This window comes from Sorex araneus, chromosome 1 (assembly GCF_027595985.1).
Source record: "Sorex araneus isolate mSorAra2 chromosome 1, mSorAra2.pri, whole genome shotgun sequence".
NCBI lineage: Eukaryota > Metazoa > Chordata > Mammalia > Eulipotyphla > Soricidae > Sorex > Sorex araneus.
The window spans coordinates 44813890-44828315 of NC_073302.1; the positions used below are offsets into that span (position 1 = coordinate 44813890).

Here is a 14426-nt window from a genome sequence, read left to right on the forward strand (position 1 = left end):
TAACCAGACATCTGGCCTCTGCCACGTACATGGCAGCATCATGGGGCACAATCAAACATAGTAGAATAAATGTGGCAGACCTTAATCTCTATGAGAGTGTTTTTTGTACTTTTTTATTAATGGAAAGCTATGATGTGTCTCATAAAATCTTTGCTAACATGTGCTTCTAGACAGACAGAGGGATGTGTCAGCAATGGTGAGTAAATTTTCCAATATTAGAGTCTAGTTTATTTGGAAGAAAAGACACTCAATGCTTATTGATAATTCTCTCAACGATAACTATATACTGCTACCATGTTTGAGTTCCCAGAAGATCTTGAACCTTAGAAGGGTTATTAGTGATGCTTTGTAAGAGATATATATTGAGGTGCTTTTGTATTTCCTTAAATGAAGTCCAAACAATTATGAAGGATATAGAGGTTTCCGTAAGACATCCACACTGCTGTCTCTCTCCTTAACTCAATTTTCTCTTGGATTCTTGGAATCTCTGGTCAAGCTTTACTGTGCTTTTCCAGAAATATATGTAGTGAAATACAAGCTTATACATTTGTGTATGATCATACCCTTTGTGTGTGTGTTTACTCAAAGAAGCACAATTCATAGAGGATTTAGTGCCTTTGAGACTTCAGGGAATTATTATATTTTGAATATTTATCTCCTGTTCACTTCATTTCCCCTGCTTCAAAATTTTCTTAACCTTTTTTTCAAACCACAAAGACTAATGTTTCTTGACAGAGAAACGCAGCATGGTAAGACTTAACAGTATCTATGTACTTTTCTGTATATCTTAATTCAGAGTAGGAGCATAAAATACTTATAGCAATCCCTCCCTCCCCAAACCCTTAATTGTGAGTTATATCCTGATATAAAATTAATTCCTATGAGTATTTACTTCTATCTAACTTTTCTGTAGTTACTTGAAAATCAAACCATACTGGTATAGTCAGTTTTAAATCACTTCAGGTGAGTATAAGAGATGGGGCAGGAATAACAAAATAAGTGAAGTATATGGTACAGGTATGAAGATTCTGAATAGCTTCCCTCCCTTCCCCCAGCTCCAAGTTTCCTTTTAAACAGCAATATTTAATATTTTTAAACCTTAATGACCAGTTCAATTTAAGTTTTTAAAATTATTGAGGTGATACTAGTTTGGGAAGGTATAAATTTTAATTTTATGTTTTATTGTACGACGTTCCAACTACACACACCACCAAATTGTCAGTGTGCTTTCGTCATAGTCTGTAGAATCCTTCCAGTCCACTCCTTCTCTGTTGACACTACAAGGGATTGTTTTCAATGCATGTGCCTGTAGTCTACACCTTGGCATATTTTTTTTAAATATCACATATGCATTAGATAATTTCATGTTTGTTTTTTTTCCCCTTCTGACATATTTCACTTAATCTGACACCCTGTCAGGTTCTGTCCGTATTACCAAAAACTGCAATTTTTTTCTTTAGCTGAACAGGATGCCATTTTGTACATATGTCACATCTTCTTTATCCACTCACCTGTCTTTGGACATTTGGATTGTTCCCAGATCATGGCTATTGAAAATGATGTTGCAATGAAAGGATATCAAAAATGCATGTATCTTTTAAAAATCTTCATTTTGTGGCCTAGGGATAGATACAGAGGAGTAATATTGCTAGATTATATGATAGCCCTATTTTAATTTTCTTTTGTTTGGGGGCTATGTCCAGCAATGCATAGAGACTCCTATCTCTACACTCAGGAATTATTCCTGGTGATGCTTCAGGGATCATATAGGATTACAGGGATCAAACTCAGATTGGCCCTATGCAAGGCCAATGCCTTACCACTGTATTATTTCTCCAATAGTATTTTTTAGAATTCTCCATACTAGCTTTATTGAGTCTGAACCAGCTCACATTTTCACTCTGCCACTAGTGACTGATGACTCTATTTTCTCCACATCTCAGTCAGCACTTGCAATTTCTTGCATTTTTTATGTGAGTTCTTCCCATTGGTGTATAGTTATTGCTTACTGTTGCTTAAATTTATCACTTTCTTGATAATTAGTGATGCTGGACACATTTTCATGTCTTCTTTAATGATATATCTGTTGAGCTTTTCTTCCTGTATTTGAAGGCTTCTTGTTTTCTAGTTGTTGAGTTTTTTGAGCACTGAGTAATAAAGGGATGAACGAAAGGTAAATGCTTCCTTCAGAACAGGCCTTAAAAAACTTAATAAATACAAGCCACTAGAGGGCAACCAATAAGAACACATTTTTAGAGTAAGACCTTGTTCTAAATACCTATGACTCATCATATCATTCAGACTGCACTTAGTAAAACTTCTGCTGAATTCAAGCAGAAAAAATTTAGTAGAAGGAAATGGATAACAGAAAAGAGACAAGAATAAATTAATATCAAAATGTTCAACTGTACAGTGGATATGAGAAAATGGGAGTGGCATTTTTGAAGTATTAAGGCATAAAAATATTGAATTTAATTAATTAAACATGAACACATAGTATTTTGTCCTGCTACACCTTTAAAATTTTCCCAAATGTCCACTCTGGGAAGAGTTTTCATGAATTATTTAGATGATAGATAAATCTTAGTAACTGCTGTAAAATGCAATGTGATTTTTAAAACAATTTATATTCTTATTATTTGATTTTGTTCTATTTTTGTTATAGGTATGTTAATGTTTAATTTTGGGGGGTCACACCCTGCTTTCCCCTTAAGTTCTACTTCTGTTTCTACACTCAGTGATCACTGTTTATGGTATTCAGGGACAGAATACGGTGCTGGGTCTCAAATCCCGCTTGGTAACATGCTAAGCAAGCACCAAAACCCTTGTACAGTCTGTGCAGACCCATGAAAAGTCCAGGTCTAATTATCAGTATTGCATGGTTCCCTGATGACTACCTGGAGTGACCTCTGAACAGCTGAGAGGTGGAAATAGCTCCAAGAAGGTAAAAAATATTTACCATGTGTGACTCCCCAAAACCCTAAAAAAAAAGCCTATAAAGAGCATTTAAAAAGAGAAAAATTAACTAAATTAATACAAAGATAAAAGTATGGAAATATAATATGGTGACACTAAAAATTAGGTGTGTGATCATTTTAATAAGATGTTTTAAGAAATAAAATGTAATGGATATGATTTATCTGATATGTGTTATATACATTTAGTAGTGTAAAAGATAAAGGAAGATCATTATTTTAAAAGCTATAAGAAAAAGATAAAGTTAAAATAAAGATATAGAGGAAATTAAAACATATCAATAACTATTATAATAATTCTATTTAAAACAAGTATATGATCGTTTAAGTTAAAAAACCATTCATACAGATGCATGTGTCCATATGTATATATAATTCTTAATATGAATTATTTTTTATCCAATACTATGGAAAATGGAGAGAAAGGAAAGGAAATGCTAACTATTGCGGCATGTGAATTCATCTTTTTGGAGTTAAAGAAGCACTACTATGAATTCCTATTTTTGTCTTGATGGTGATTCAAGTAATCTCTATTTTTAGAGATTACTAATTATCTAAATACAGCTTTTAAGTAATATAATAGTTTATAGTATAAATCTGTACTATAGTTAGTATTCACTATTAAAAATATTGAATTCCACATTTTCTATAAGTCACATTTTATAATAAATATAAAATATAAATGGGTTCATAATACAATATTATACTCATAAACTTTTAACCTTATTCATCAGCATAAGATCATAGATTTTTCTACTAGAACTCTAGGCAAACCTAAATATGACAGGTAAAATGGAAGAAAGTGGTTTTGCAAAACAGATTTATTTTCTAATTCAGAGCTACTTCCTTATACTAAAGTCCCTGTTTAATTAATTTCACACAATATTATCTGGTTGACTTACTCCCTCTCTCTAAGTACCTCTAGGGATATCTGAAATATTGTACAGATGCTCTTATAGATAATTACATTACTGTCATTAGCACATACAAACACTTAACATTAATTTTGAGGCTTGGGGCTTGAAGGTGACAAACCCATAATTTTGCAACTCACCTTAAAATTTCAGTCCATGAAGCATTAACATATACTAGATTCTGCTATGAACTACTTCCTTTCTTGCTTAGAATCCCCTGGGGAGTATAACTTTCCACTGTGATACCACTGGATCTTGTTCCGTTAAATATTTTGGACTTAAATGGCGATTTTATTATTTATTATTTTATTATCACAAATATAATGGAAAGGTGAAAATAGCTCCAAAGCATTTGCCATGTGTGACCCCACCCAATCCTCAAAGTAAAAATAAAAACCTATAAAGAGCAATGAAAAAAGAGAAATAATAGGTTAATACAAAGTTTATTACCTACAGCCTTTTTATCCTTCCCATACTGTGTAGTTGTTGATGGGAGATTAAGGAAAGGAGGAGAATGACACAGATTGAGAAGGGCAAATATATAAAGACAAGAGGAAGAACAGAAATCTGGTGTTACTCACTAAGTAGATTGAAAATTTACAAAAACTATTCCACATTTGAGTACTAGAAAGATACTCTAGTGTGGATAGAATGCCTGTCTCACACACATTGTTGACTTGAGTTCTATCCTAGCACCACAGATGGTTCCCTAAATATGGCCTGGAGTCATCCCGGAGCAGAGAGTCAGGGGTAAGCCCTGGCCCGCACTGGGTATGACCCACAAAATAACAACAAATGAAAAATAGAAATGAAAACATCAGTGATGTGTGCAAGATGTGCAGAGGATACCCCACAACGAATGATGGAGTGAATGATCTTTATCCTATAGGTGATGAGGTCCAAATTAAGGTGTTTATCCAGGGAAATTAACTTTTGTTTAGGCCTGAAGATCATTTCTATAAGAGAGTAAAAGATTCCACCTTCAGTACTGCCACCTATTACTACAAGATTCCTATTCATTTTGGTCTTTTGTTCCAGCTCTAATACATGTCTTGAATGTTCAATATCCTTTCAAAACAAAAAGATGTTTAAAGTATGTTGTTACTTGATCGCAATATGACAAACACTTTTCTGCAATTTCTCATTTTATCCCCACAGTAGGCCAATGAGGTAAATTCTCTTTATTTTATGTCTTATAGATAATGAACATGTAACATAGGATTTAGGGGCTTGCGATGGTCACACACAAGTTATAGAGACATGTTCAGGCTGTCGAAAAAAAAAACCCTGGGGGAGCTCAATTTCTAATTTTTTGAGAATCATCCATATTGTTTTCCAAAAGGGCTGAACAAGTCGGCATTTCCACCAGCAGTGAAGAAGAGTCCCTTTCTCCCCACATCCATGCCAACACCAGTTGCTTTTGTTTTTTTGGATGTGGACCAGTCTCTGTGATGTGAGATGGTATCTCATTGTTGTTTTAATCTGCATCTCCATGATGATTAGTGATGTAAAAACAGATGACTGGTTAAAGAAACTTGGGTAATTCTATACAATGGAATACTATGCAGCTGTCAGAAAAAATGAAGTCATGAAATTTGCATATAAGTGGATCAACATGGAAAGCATCATGTTGAGTGAAATGAGTCAGAACGAAAGAGACGGACATAGAAAGCATAATGTTGAGTGAAATGGGTCAGAATGGAAGAGACAGACATAGAAAGATTGCACTCATATGTGGAATATAAAGTAGCAGAGAGGTACAAGCTTGCAATGATGCAACTTCTGGCAGAAATTTCTCTGGACTTAGATACTAAAATACTAAAATACAGAAATCCAAAACCATGCAGCCGCTATTGTAACCGCACGACTTCATATCTCTTCACTCTCAGCAATGGAAACAAATTATCAAATGCTTCCTTTTCAGTAGGTTTGACTTTGGGGAGGGGGGGACTCCAAACAATAATAGTGAGTTTTTTTGTTGAAATATTGAATGTAATCAAAGTAAAGAGAAAGTAAAATGAAATTTATCAGCTACACAGATGGGGTGGGGGGCTGGGGGGGAGGTTTACTGTGGTTCTTGGTGGTGGAATATGTGCACTGGTGAAGGGATGGGTGTTCAAGCATTGTATAACTGAAACTTAAGCCTGAAAGCTTTGTAACTTTCCACATGGTGATTCAATAAAAATAAAAATAAAAAAAAAAACTCGGGGAATTAGCTGATCACTGAGTAAACACATCTGACATTTCCTAACCTATACATCAGCAGTATTCACAGCAAATCTTGACTCTCCTAGGGGTTATTCACAGGCAATCTGCAGTTCCTGAATACCTGAAATTCTTATTCAGGCATGCTATAATTAAGTTCTATAAGCCACCATGTACAGTATGGAATGCTCTAAAGCAGAGTGGCTAAGAATACTTGCTTTTTTAAAAAATCTTTTTGGGTTACACCGGCAATGCACAGGGGTTACTCCTGGCTCTGCACTCAGGAATTACCCCTGGCAGTGCTCAGGGAACATTGGTGGAGGATAATGGGCACTGGTGGAGGGATGTAAATGAAATGTAAACATGAAAGTTCATAAGTTTGTAACTGTATCTCATGGTGATTCACTAATAAAAATTAAAAAAAAAAACAATGAGCAAGGGGCTGGAGCAATAGCACAGCAAGTAGGGCATTTGGCTTGCACGTGGTCGACCTGGGTTCAATTCCCAGCATCCCATATGGTCCCCTGAGCACCACCAGGGGTAATTCCTGAGTACAGAGCCTGGAGTAACCCCTGTGCATAGCCAGATGTGACCCAAAAAGAAAAATAATAAAATTGGGGCTGGAACAATAACTCAGCGGGTAGGGTGTTTGCCTTGCATCCCATATGGGCCCCTGAGCACTTCCAGGAGTAATTCCTGAGTGCATGAGCCAAGAGTAACCCCTGTACACCGCCATGTGTGACCCAAAAAAAGCAAAAAAAAAAATAATAAATGGCAAGTATCCCTAACTACTCTGCTTTAGAGCATTCCATACTGTACATGGTGGCTTATAGAACTTAATTATGACATGCCTAAATAAGAATTTCAGGTATTTAGGAAGTGTAGATTGCATGTGAATGACCCCTGTGAGAGTCAATATTTGTTGTGAATACTGCTGATGCATAGGTTACGATATGTCAGATGTGTTTACTCAGTGATCAGCTAATTCTCCCAGTGGATATTATTTCTGTCTTGAATATAAATAAATGTCTATCAATAGTGTATAATTTGCTGTATGTGGTTAGCTAAACTCACTTAATACACAAATTATTGATGCAATTGTTTTACTACAACTTCTAATGAATTTTTTTCATGTGAATCTTTTCATTTAAATCATTCCATTTGAGAACATCGTTATCTGCACTCCAGCACAAATAACTAAAGATACACTTCAGTTCCTCACAAAAGATCACTATAATTAATCCTTGTATTCCCTGATATCTTCTACCTGCATATAGAGCCATACCCATTTCTAATTTACACAGGTTACTGCCAACATCAAACTCACCAAACAAAGGGGCTTAAAATTTTTCTTATTACTCATGGACTAGAATTACTAGCACATTTACATTTTTTTACTATTTTTCCTGTTGATCCAATATTAACCAGAGTGTGCAGTTAAATTTCTAGTTGCTTCACTGCAGAGTTTCCTTCCAGACTTTGTGCAACCCATTTTTCTCAATTGCTGCAATTAATTAGGATCCTGAAAAAGTTGATGGTTTCCTCTCTTAAAATCATTTAATTTAGCAATAATTTAATTTAGCAGAATCATTTAATGTAGCAATAATTGCTGACAGGTATTCTGTTCTGAATTTCACTACTTCCTACCTCTACCATTAAATTCCTTGGCTTAGACTCAAATCAGATTGGTATTGCTTGCATTCTTTTGAACTCTCTGTAAAATATAGATATAGTAATACTAGAGCCTAAGCTAGCATTAATGAGTAGGCTGAGACATTTCCATGACATTTTCAGTTGATTCTTAAGTCATGCTTCAGATCTATAATCCTGTATAAACCATTCTATATTAAATAGCTTTGGGAGCTTTAGAAGAACAAGAAATGGGAAACAAGTTAGATTGTAATATTCTCTATTATGTAATTTTATTTTATAAGACTAAATAAGAAGTTATAGGTAGAGTGAAGGAATCATGGCATATACTTTGCATACTCAAGAACCCAAGTTTGATATCTAGTATCTCCAACATGGCTCCTGAAAACCACAAATGTCTCTCTGGAAACCTCAGATTGCAGATAAGTTCTGTCTACAGATACATTGGGTCCTAGTAGTGCTGTATCACTAGGTTGAAGCATTGAACCAACAAGCCCAATGGGAAGTGTATTACTAAACATATCACCTAGACTCCCTGAACACTACTTGGAACTACTTCCCCCCAAAATACTGAATGATATTAAGTGTTAGTTCAAAAGAAGTACGACTCCTATTTATATTATCAAATCATCACGTTAATTTTCATTTTCTACCCAGTTTCTTGTGAAATCTGTTCTGTTTGGTTCCATTCCTTTTATTCATCTCTCTACAAAAGCACTCAATTATTGTAATATATTTACTAAGTTCTTACCAGGTTCTTGTTAGCATATGGCAGTTTAGAATCAATATTGAGAATAAAGGCAATATCCCTCTTAACACTTTTCACTCTGCATTAAGATCAGGCCACAAATGAGTTATGTGATTCTTAAGCAATCAACAGATTCTGATTTCTGTTGTCCCAAGTGCTATGTGGTCTCTAGGATCTTCTTCGCTTATCCACGCACAATACTGATGTAGTCTACTACCTTATATGTCCCCTGTCATTTGTTTATAACTCAAATTTATGACTATGTATTTTGTTCTTTCATCCAATTCTATCTTATCTTCTCACATAATTCTTTCAATTCCCCTTTAGAAGACTAGCTTGGATTCACCCTGTCACTTGATTCTGATTAGATTACCTTACTTCATGTTGCACATTCTTCCTGTCCTAACTCACCTCAGGGGTCCAACTTGTAAATCAATTTAGAGAAAATTGTTGACATGAAATAAGCAAACAGAAATAGGCAAACCAGAAAAAAGACTAAACTCTTGCCTTTTGATTCTTCATATTGAACTTATAACCACTAAGCTTTCCCGTAATGATAAAAAATGCATGGTTTCAAACTAGTTAATTTAGACTGCACGTGCTAGTCCTGTCAACAGGTATAAACCAACAAATTTGCCTTTATTCTATTGGATGTGCCATTTCAGCAACTCTTATTAGTTGCCTCCTCAACTCTAAACTACTTCCCTGGCTCCCTGATGACACTGTTTTCTTAAAAAAAGTTCCCTATAAATTATGGGATTTTCTTAGCTCCTCTAAATATTCATGTAAAAATTAAAAAAATAAGAGTCCAAATTAAAATTCTAACATTTTCCACTTGGATAAATCCTGCCTAGAGATATATTTGTGTTACAAAATTGACCTCTTGCTTTCGCATGTCTTAATATGTTGGTTTACTTATTGTATGAACGGCAGTTATGATAAACATAGTGTTCATGTCATTATTCTAATGGTCACTTGATTATAGAAATTCTGGGTGCCATAGCAAAAATGATATGTTGAAGTCATAAATAATATTTTTAGTGAAAACATGATTCTTAAAACTGGGCTGGATAAAAAATATTTGTAATTTTTACAACCCCAATTGTGATGAGGATTGGTTTTATATAAATCAGTATAGCATCTTTTCAGAAATTTCCATTTTTACGTGTTAATAATTCTGCTTAAGAATATTGATTGGGAGTAGTGCAACATTAGGGCATATGTGTAGAATACCCAGGTTAATTCCTGGCATCACAGGATCAATGAACATCACAAAGTGCAGACTTAGATTGTCTGTAGAGCTGTTCAGGTTGCCCAGATATTCCTGGCACCACATGGACATAGAAGCATTGCATTCCTAAGCCCTTGCATAGAATTGCATTCCTGTTTGGTGGAGTATCACCCATGGGTACCTGGACTTCCTAAGCACTGTTTGGGATTTCCTCACCCCAAAATGAATAATGTAGACAAACTACAAATAAATTTCAAAATCAAACTGTAAATTTCTGCAGTCTGATCAAATTCAATAATAGTCTACTGACGGTAGTTATGAATATCATAAGACTTGATAACTTAAAACTTAATGAGTTGAATAAGACACAGTGCAGAGAAAACTATCACTTATTGTTGGAAAGTGCCACCCATTAGCTTCATGCTTCATTTGAAAAGTTTCCTATGCTTCTTATTTTTGGAACCCACAGAATCACAAGTAATATATAATGTAGTTTTGTGGGGGAATTTATTATCACAGTTATGGTGACATTCATATTCTTCTGAAGCTGAGAATTTCTGAAGAAAATTTTGCTTCCAAAATAGAGTCAGTAGCCTTTGTCTCAAAACAAAGAATGCTAAAAACTACATCTAGCCAATTCTTCTTTTATGTGTAACAACAGTTTTATGCCTCACAGTGGCCAGATATATAGATTTCTCATAATTTTCCTTTCTCAATTTTCTGGCTAAAGAATTTTAGTTAATACCTATTAATTATTTATCATATAGACAGATATATTAAAACTATATGGGAGATATGCTTATGTTTTGGGTATGGACTTTAAAGCCAAATTTATCTTTATGCAACTCTTCATTTCAAGTCTCCTGATGGTCAGTAAATTACCTCTGCCTGTATGATTGACTCCTCTCCTTACCTATAGTAACCTAGCACATTAAGTCCAAAGTCATCGGATATAAGACTTAGAGTTTAGGAAAATTGCCCATAAGGAATTTTCCCTCTGAAACCAACATATCTCAATCCACAGACCCTAAATTTCTGGAGGCAGGAGACATGAATTCCTCACTTGGTTCCTCATGATGTTAATTTTAATGATTCCTGTTCCTTCCTTTCACTCCCACATCCTCATGTTCTATTGAATGGTGATACTGTACCTATCAAGGCAATACCAAAGAATGGTCATTTATTTTTAGTATTTACCACATCCTGTAGGTGGAACTGCATAATCACAAAATATCATCTCTACATTTGTTGGGTTTTAGACTTTCATTAAGCTGTTAAACCAGGAGCTTCTGGAAGGTGTAAGCAAACTTTATTTGAAATTTGTTACAATTTTAGTTAAAATGAATCTGCTGCTTCTAAAGTAGAAAAAGCTCAATGTCATAATTAACTTTACATGTGAGATAGCTAGTTAATCTTGCTGAGGAATAGTGCTGAAACTGAATGATGTTCAGCATTGGTCTTTTTTGCTATTAGATTGGACCTCTCATCAACGTATGAGAAAACAAATATAAATTGTGTGATCATTACAAAAACAGATGAGAGTTATACTAGAAGAACAAAATGAAGGTATTTTAATGCTTTTAAGTTATAGGTTCCATTTCATCATCATCATCATCATCATCATCATCATCATCCCGTTGATTGTCGAATTTCTCGAGCAGTCTCAGTAAGATCTCCATTTGTCCAAGCCTGAGATTTTAGAAGCCTCTCTCTACTCGTCCTTCCAATGATGCCGTTCTGGAGGCTCTTTCAGGGTCAGAGGAATGAGACCCAGCTTGTTACTGGTTTTGGCCTATTAATAAACCATGGGACCTTGCCAGGCTCTCCCATGTGGGCAGGACACTCCCAGTATTTTGCCAGTTTATTCCAGAGAGAGAAGTAGGCTATAAGATATTGCGCAGTCACAAAGCGCCCGCGTGCTTCCTGGGGCTGGCTTTTAAGTCTCAGGATGCTTAAAAGAAATAAATCCAGGTTCCATTTTATGCTTCAAAAATGGAAATTTTTAAATAGCTTATTAGAAATTTGGTAAAGTTGAGAGACAGACTAAGAACAGGTTCTAGACTAAGAACAGGTTCTAGAAGTACTCGAGCTGTATAAGATGGTCAGCCAGTGATAATAGAGTTGTCTATTTCTTTTTATCTATTTCTATTTATCTATTTCTTTTCTTGTCTTCCCTCCACACCCCCTTTTTTCCCCTAGCCTCTGAGTTTCTTTTAAATTTTAGCATCATTTTTTTAAATGAAAACAAGTAAGTTTACAAAGTTAAGAATCCTTGATCATTCATTATTACCCCATCCTCTTTCTGCCTTTGTTTTTGGCATTACCATAGATTATACCCAGGCCCTAAACATGCAAAGCTTGTACTCTTCCATGAAGAAATATCCTCAGCCCAATTGGCACACTAAAAGAATGTAAAACAATCTAAATTGAGTAAAGGGGCGACTTCACTGGAGCTTTGTTTTTCTCATTTTAAAAATTATAGTAAAAACACATATATTGCAGAGTGACAGGATTTTATAACATATTAATACAGTATAATTGATAAGTGGCAAATTTTATAGCTTTTTAATATAGAAAGGATGCTATACAATCAATGATAAGCTAAGGAGAGGTGGATAGGCCGTCTATGTCTGCTTTTGTGCTTATTGGAAGATCTGACAATATCAGAGCAAGCACTTGCAGAAGATGAATTAGTAGAGATCCACTTCACATCCTACCAAGGGGCTCACCAAGGTTGTTTATTTGTTTGTTTTGGGTAGGAATTAACTCTGCATTTTCTTTGATGTTACTTCTTTTCAGAGTACTTTCTAATTGTTTTACTTGTATGTATTACTTAATCAGATATTATATACATATTTTTAATAAAGAAGTATCATAATATGCATACTGTTTTATAGTTTGGTATTTTAAAGTGGGCATTTTTTTAAGAAACACATGTAAACCTCTGGAGTTTAATAACTCAAGTGTACTATTTTATTCTATTGTATCACAAAATTATTTGGTGGACATTTACTGGTTTGATAGGTTTCACTTGCTGAGATAATGCTGAAAAGTAAATTCCCTTATACATCTTGCATACATTCTAGAAATGGAAACTTTGGGTCTAGAGTCATGGAAATGTAATACTAATTACTATTCCTAAATTGAGCTTCAAAGAAATGGCATCAAACTTCACTTAAAACAGATTTAATTCTTGGGGATAAGGTTAGGAATTCCAAAGTCAGAGGTAAGGGTGATGACCAATTATTTGTCTTCCAGAGAACAAACCACAACTTCAGAGAAATTCGGAAACACTGGTTTTAGAACAGAGAGATTGTAGTTCAATCAACTTACATTGTTGCAGGTGAATAAAATGTAGTCCTTTGACAATAAGCTCATAAATAGATCTATAAATAAAGCAGAATTAGATTTAAACATTAGCTCTCCTTTATACTAGCTGCATGGTGCTTCTTATAGAGAATTTTTGAGTCATAAAATTGGAATAGTAATATTGCATCATGGTGTTGGTATATAGGTCAAATTAGAAACATGTAATTCACATATATTTGTATGTAACACATTTATATGTCATGTCAGCCTTATTGTGTTTTACATGTTATATACAAAATATCAGGTATGATTATTAAAATTTCTCAGAAGACATATAGATATCCCAACAGGATGCTTTATTTCAAGGATTTCCTCTCACCTTATTTCTCAAAGAGAACAATGACTAGAAAACACTGGTTGGGTAAATACTGCATTATCATAATTACAATTTCCTTGAGAAAAGTGGCTTGCAGTTTGAATATTCAGCATCATAATTACAATTTCCATAAGGAATGTAGAACAGTTATTATAAACAACACAATAATCACTTGGTCCATAAGGGAGAACAGATTATTGGGGAAGTGAGGAGGGAGAAGAAGCAAAAAATGTATGATTTAATCAGTATTCAAGAGAAGAACTACAGAACCTGAATAAATTATAATCGTCTCTTAAAATACTCTTGTCTAAATTTATCAAAAAAATCTCACGATGATGACAAATATTCATGTGTTGATGACAAGTATTCATGGGTGCTGTATACACATTTATGTATAATTTAGCTTTATCAGTTGTATGGAATTTCCTCTTTGTATCTGTAACTCATTGTCAAAGTTGTGTCCCAAAGAAACTTTAAAAAAGACCATCACAAAATTAAAGAAGCAAAAAGTAATTAAAAATAGAAGAACTTTTTTTTTAATTGAATCACTATGAGATACTACAGTTAAAAATCTGTTCATGGTCAGGTTTCAGTCATACAATGTGAGGAAGAACTTTTTAATAGAATATTTTTCTATAGCAAAATATATATTCTTTGTTAAGTAAGTAAGTAAAATTTGTGGGATTTTTCAATGTTCTTTTAACTGCTGTGTTGCTTTATGCGGCTTTCACTTAAATTTTCTTTATTTTTCCCCCTTTTTTGTTATTTTGTATTGCTTTGTTTTAGGTGTGATCAGCAGAACAGAATGCAGCTTTCAAGGTTGGTACTTTTCAAGATGTTAAAACATTTCTCATTATTATGAAATAGTACCAAGACACAGAGAATACTATGTACTCCTTTCAGAAGGTAATTAGAATGTACTGTTTTTATTTTTCTCAATCATGGATAAAAGAATATCAGATAGATAGATTATAAATGATTACAATACAACAATAAATTTATTGAAATTTTGTTTGAA

At 34.2% G+C, this 14426-nt stretch overlaps 1 protein-coding gene across 6 annotated transcripts in view; it reads left to right on the plus strand.

Annotated features, from left to right (window-relative positions):
* LINGO2 (leucine rich repeat and Ig domain containing 2) overlaps nucleotides 1-14426 on the plus strand; it is a 1273527-nt gene that overhangs the window by 821894 nt on the left and 437207 nt on the right. For all 6 annotated transcript variants that reach the window (XM_055140388.1, XM_055140505.1, XM_055140570.1 and 3 more), the window contains one exon: nucleotides 14195-14227. The gene's annotated coding sequence lies outside the window, so the exon portion shown is untranslated. The remainder of the gene's footprint in view (nucleotides 1-14194; nucleotides 14228-14426) is intronic.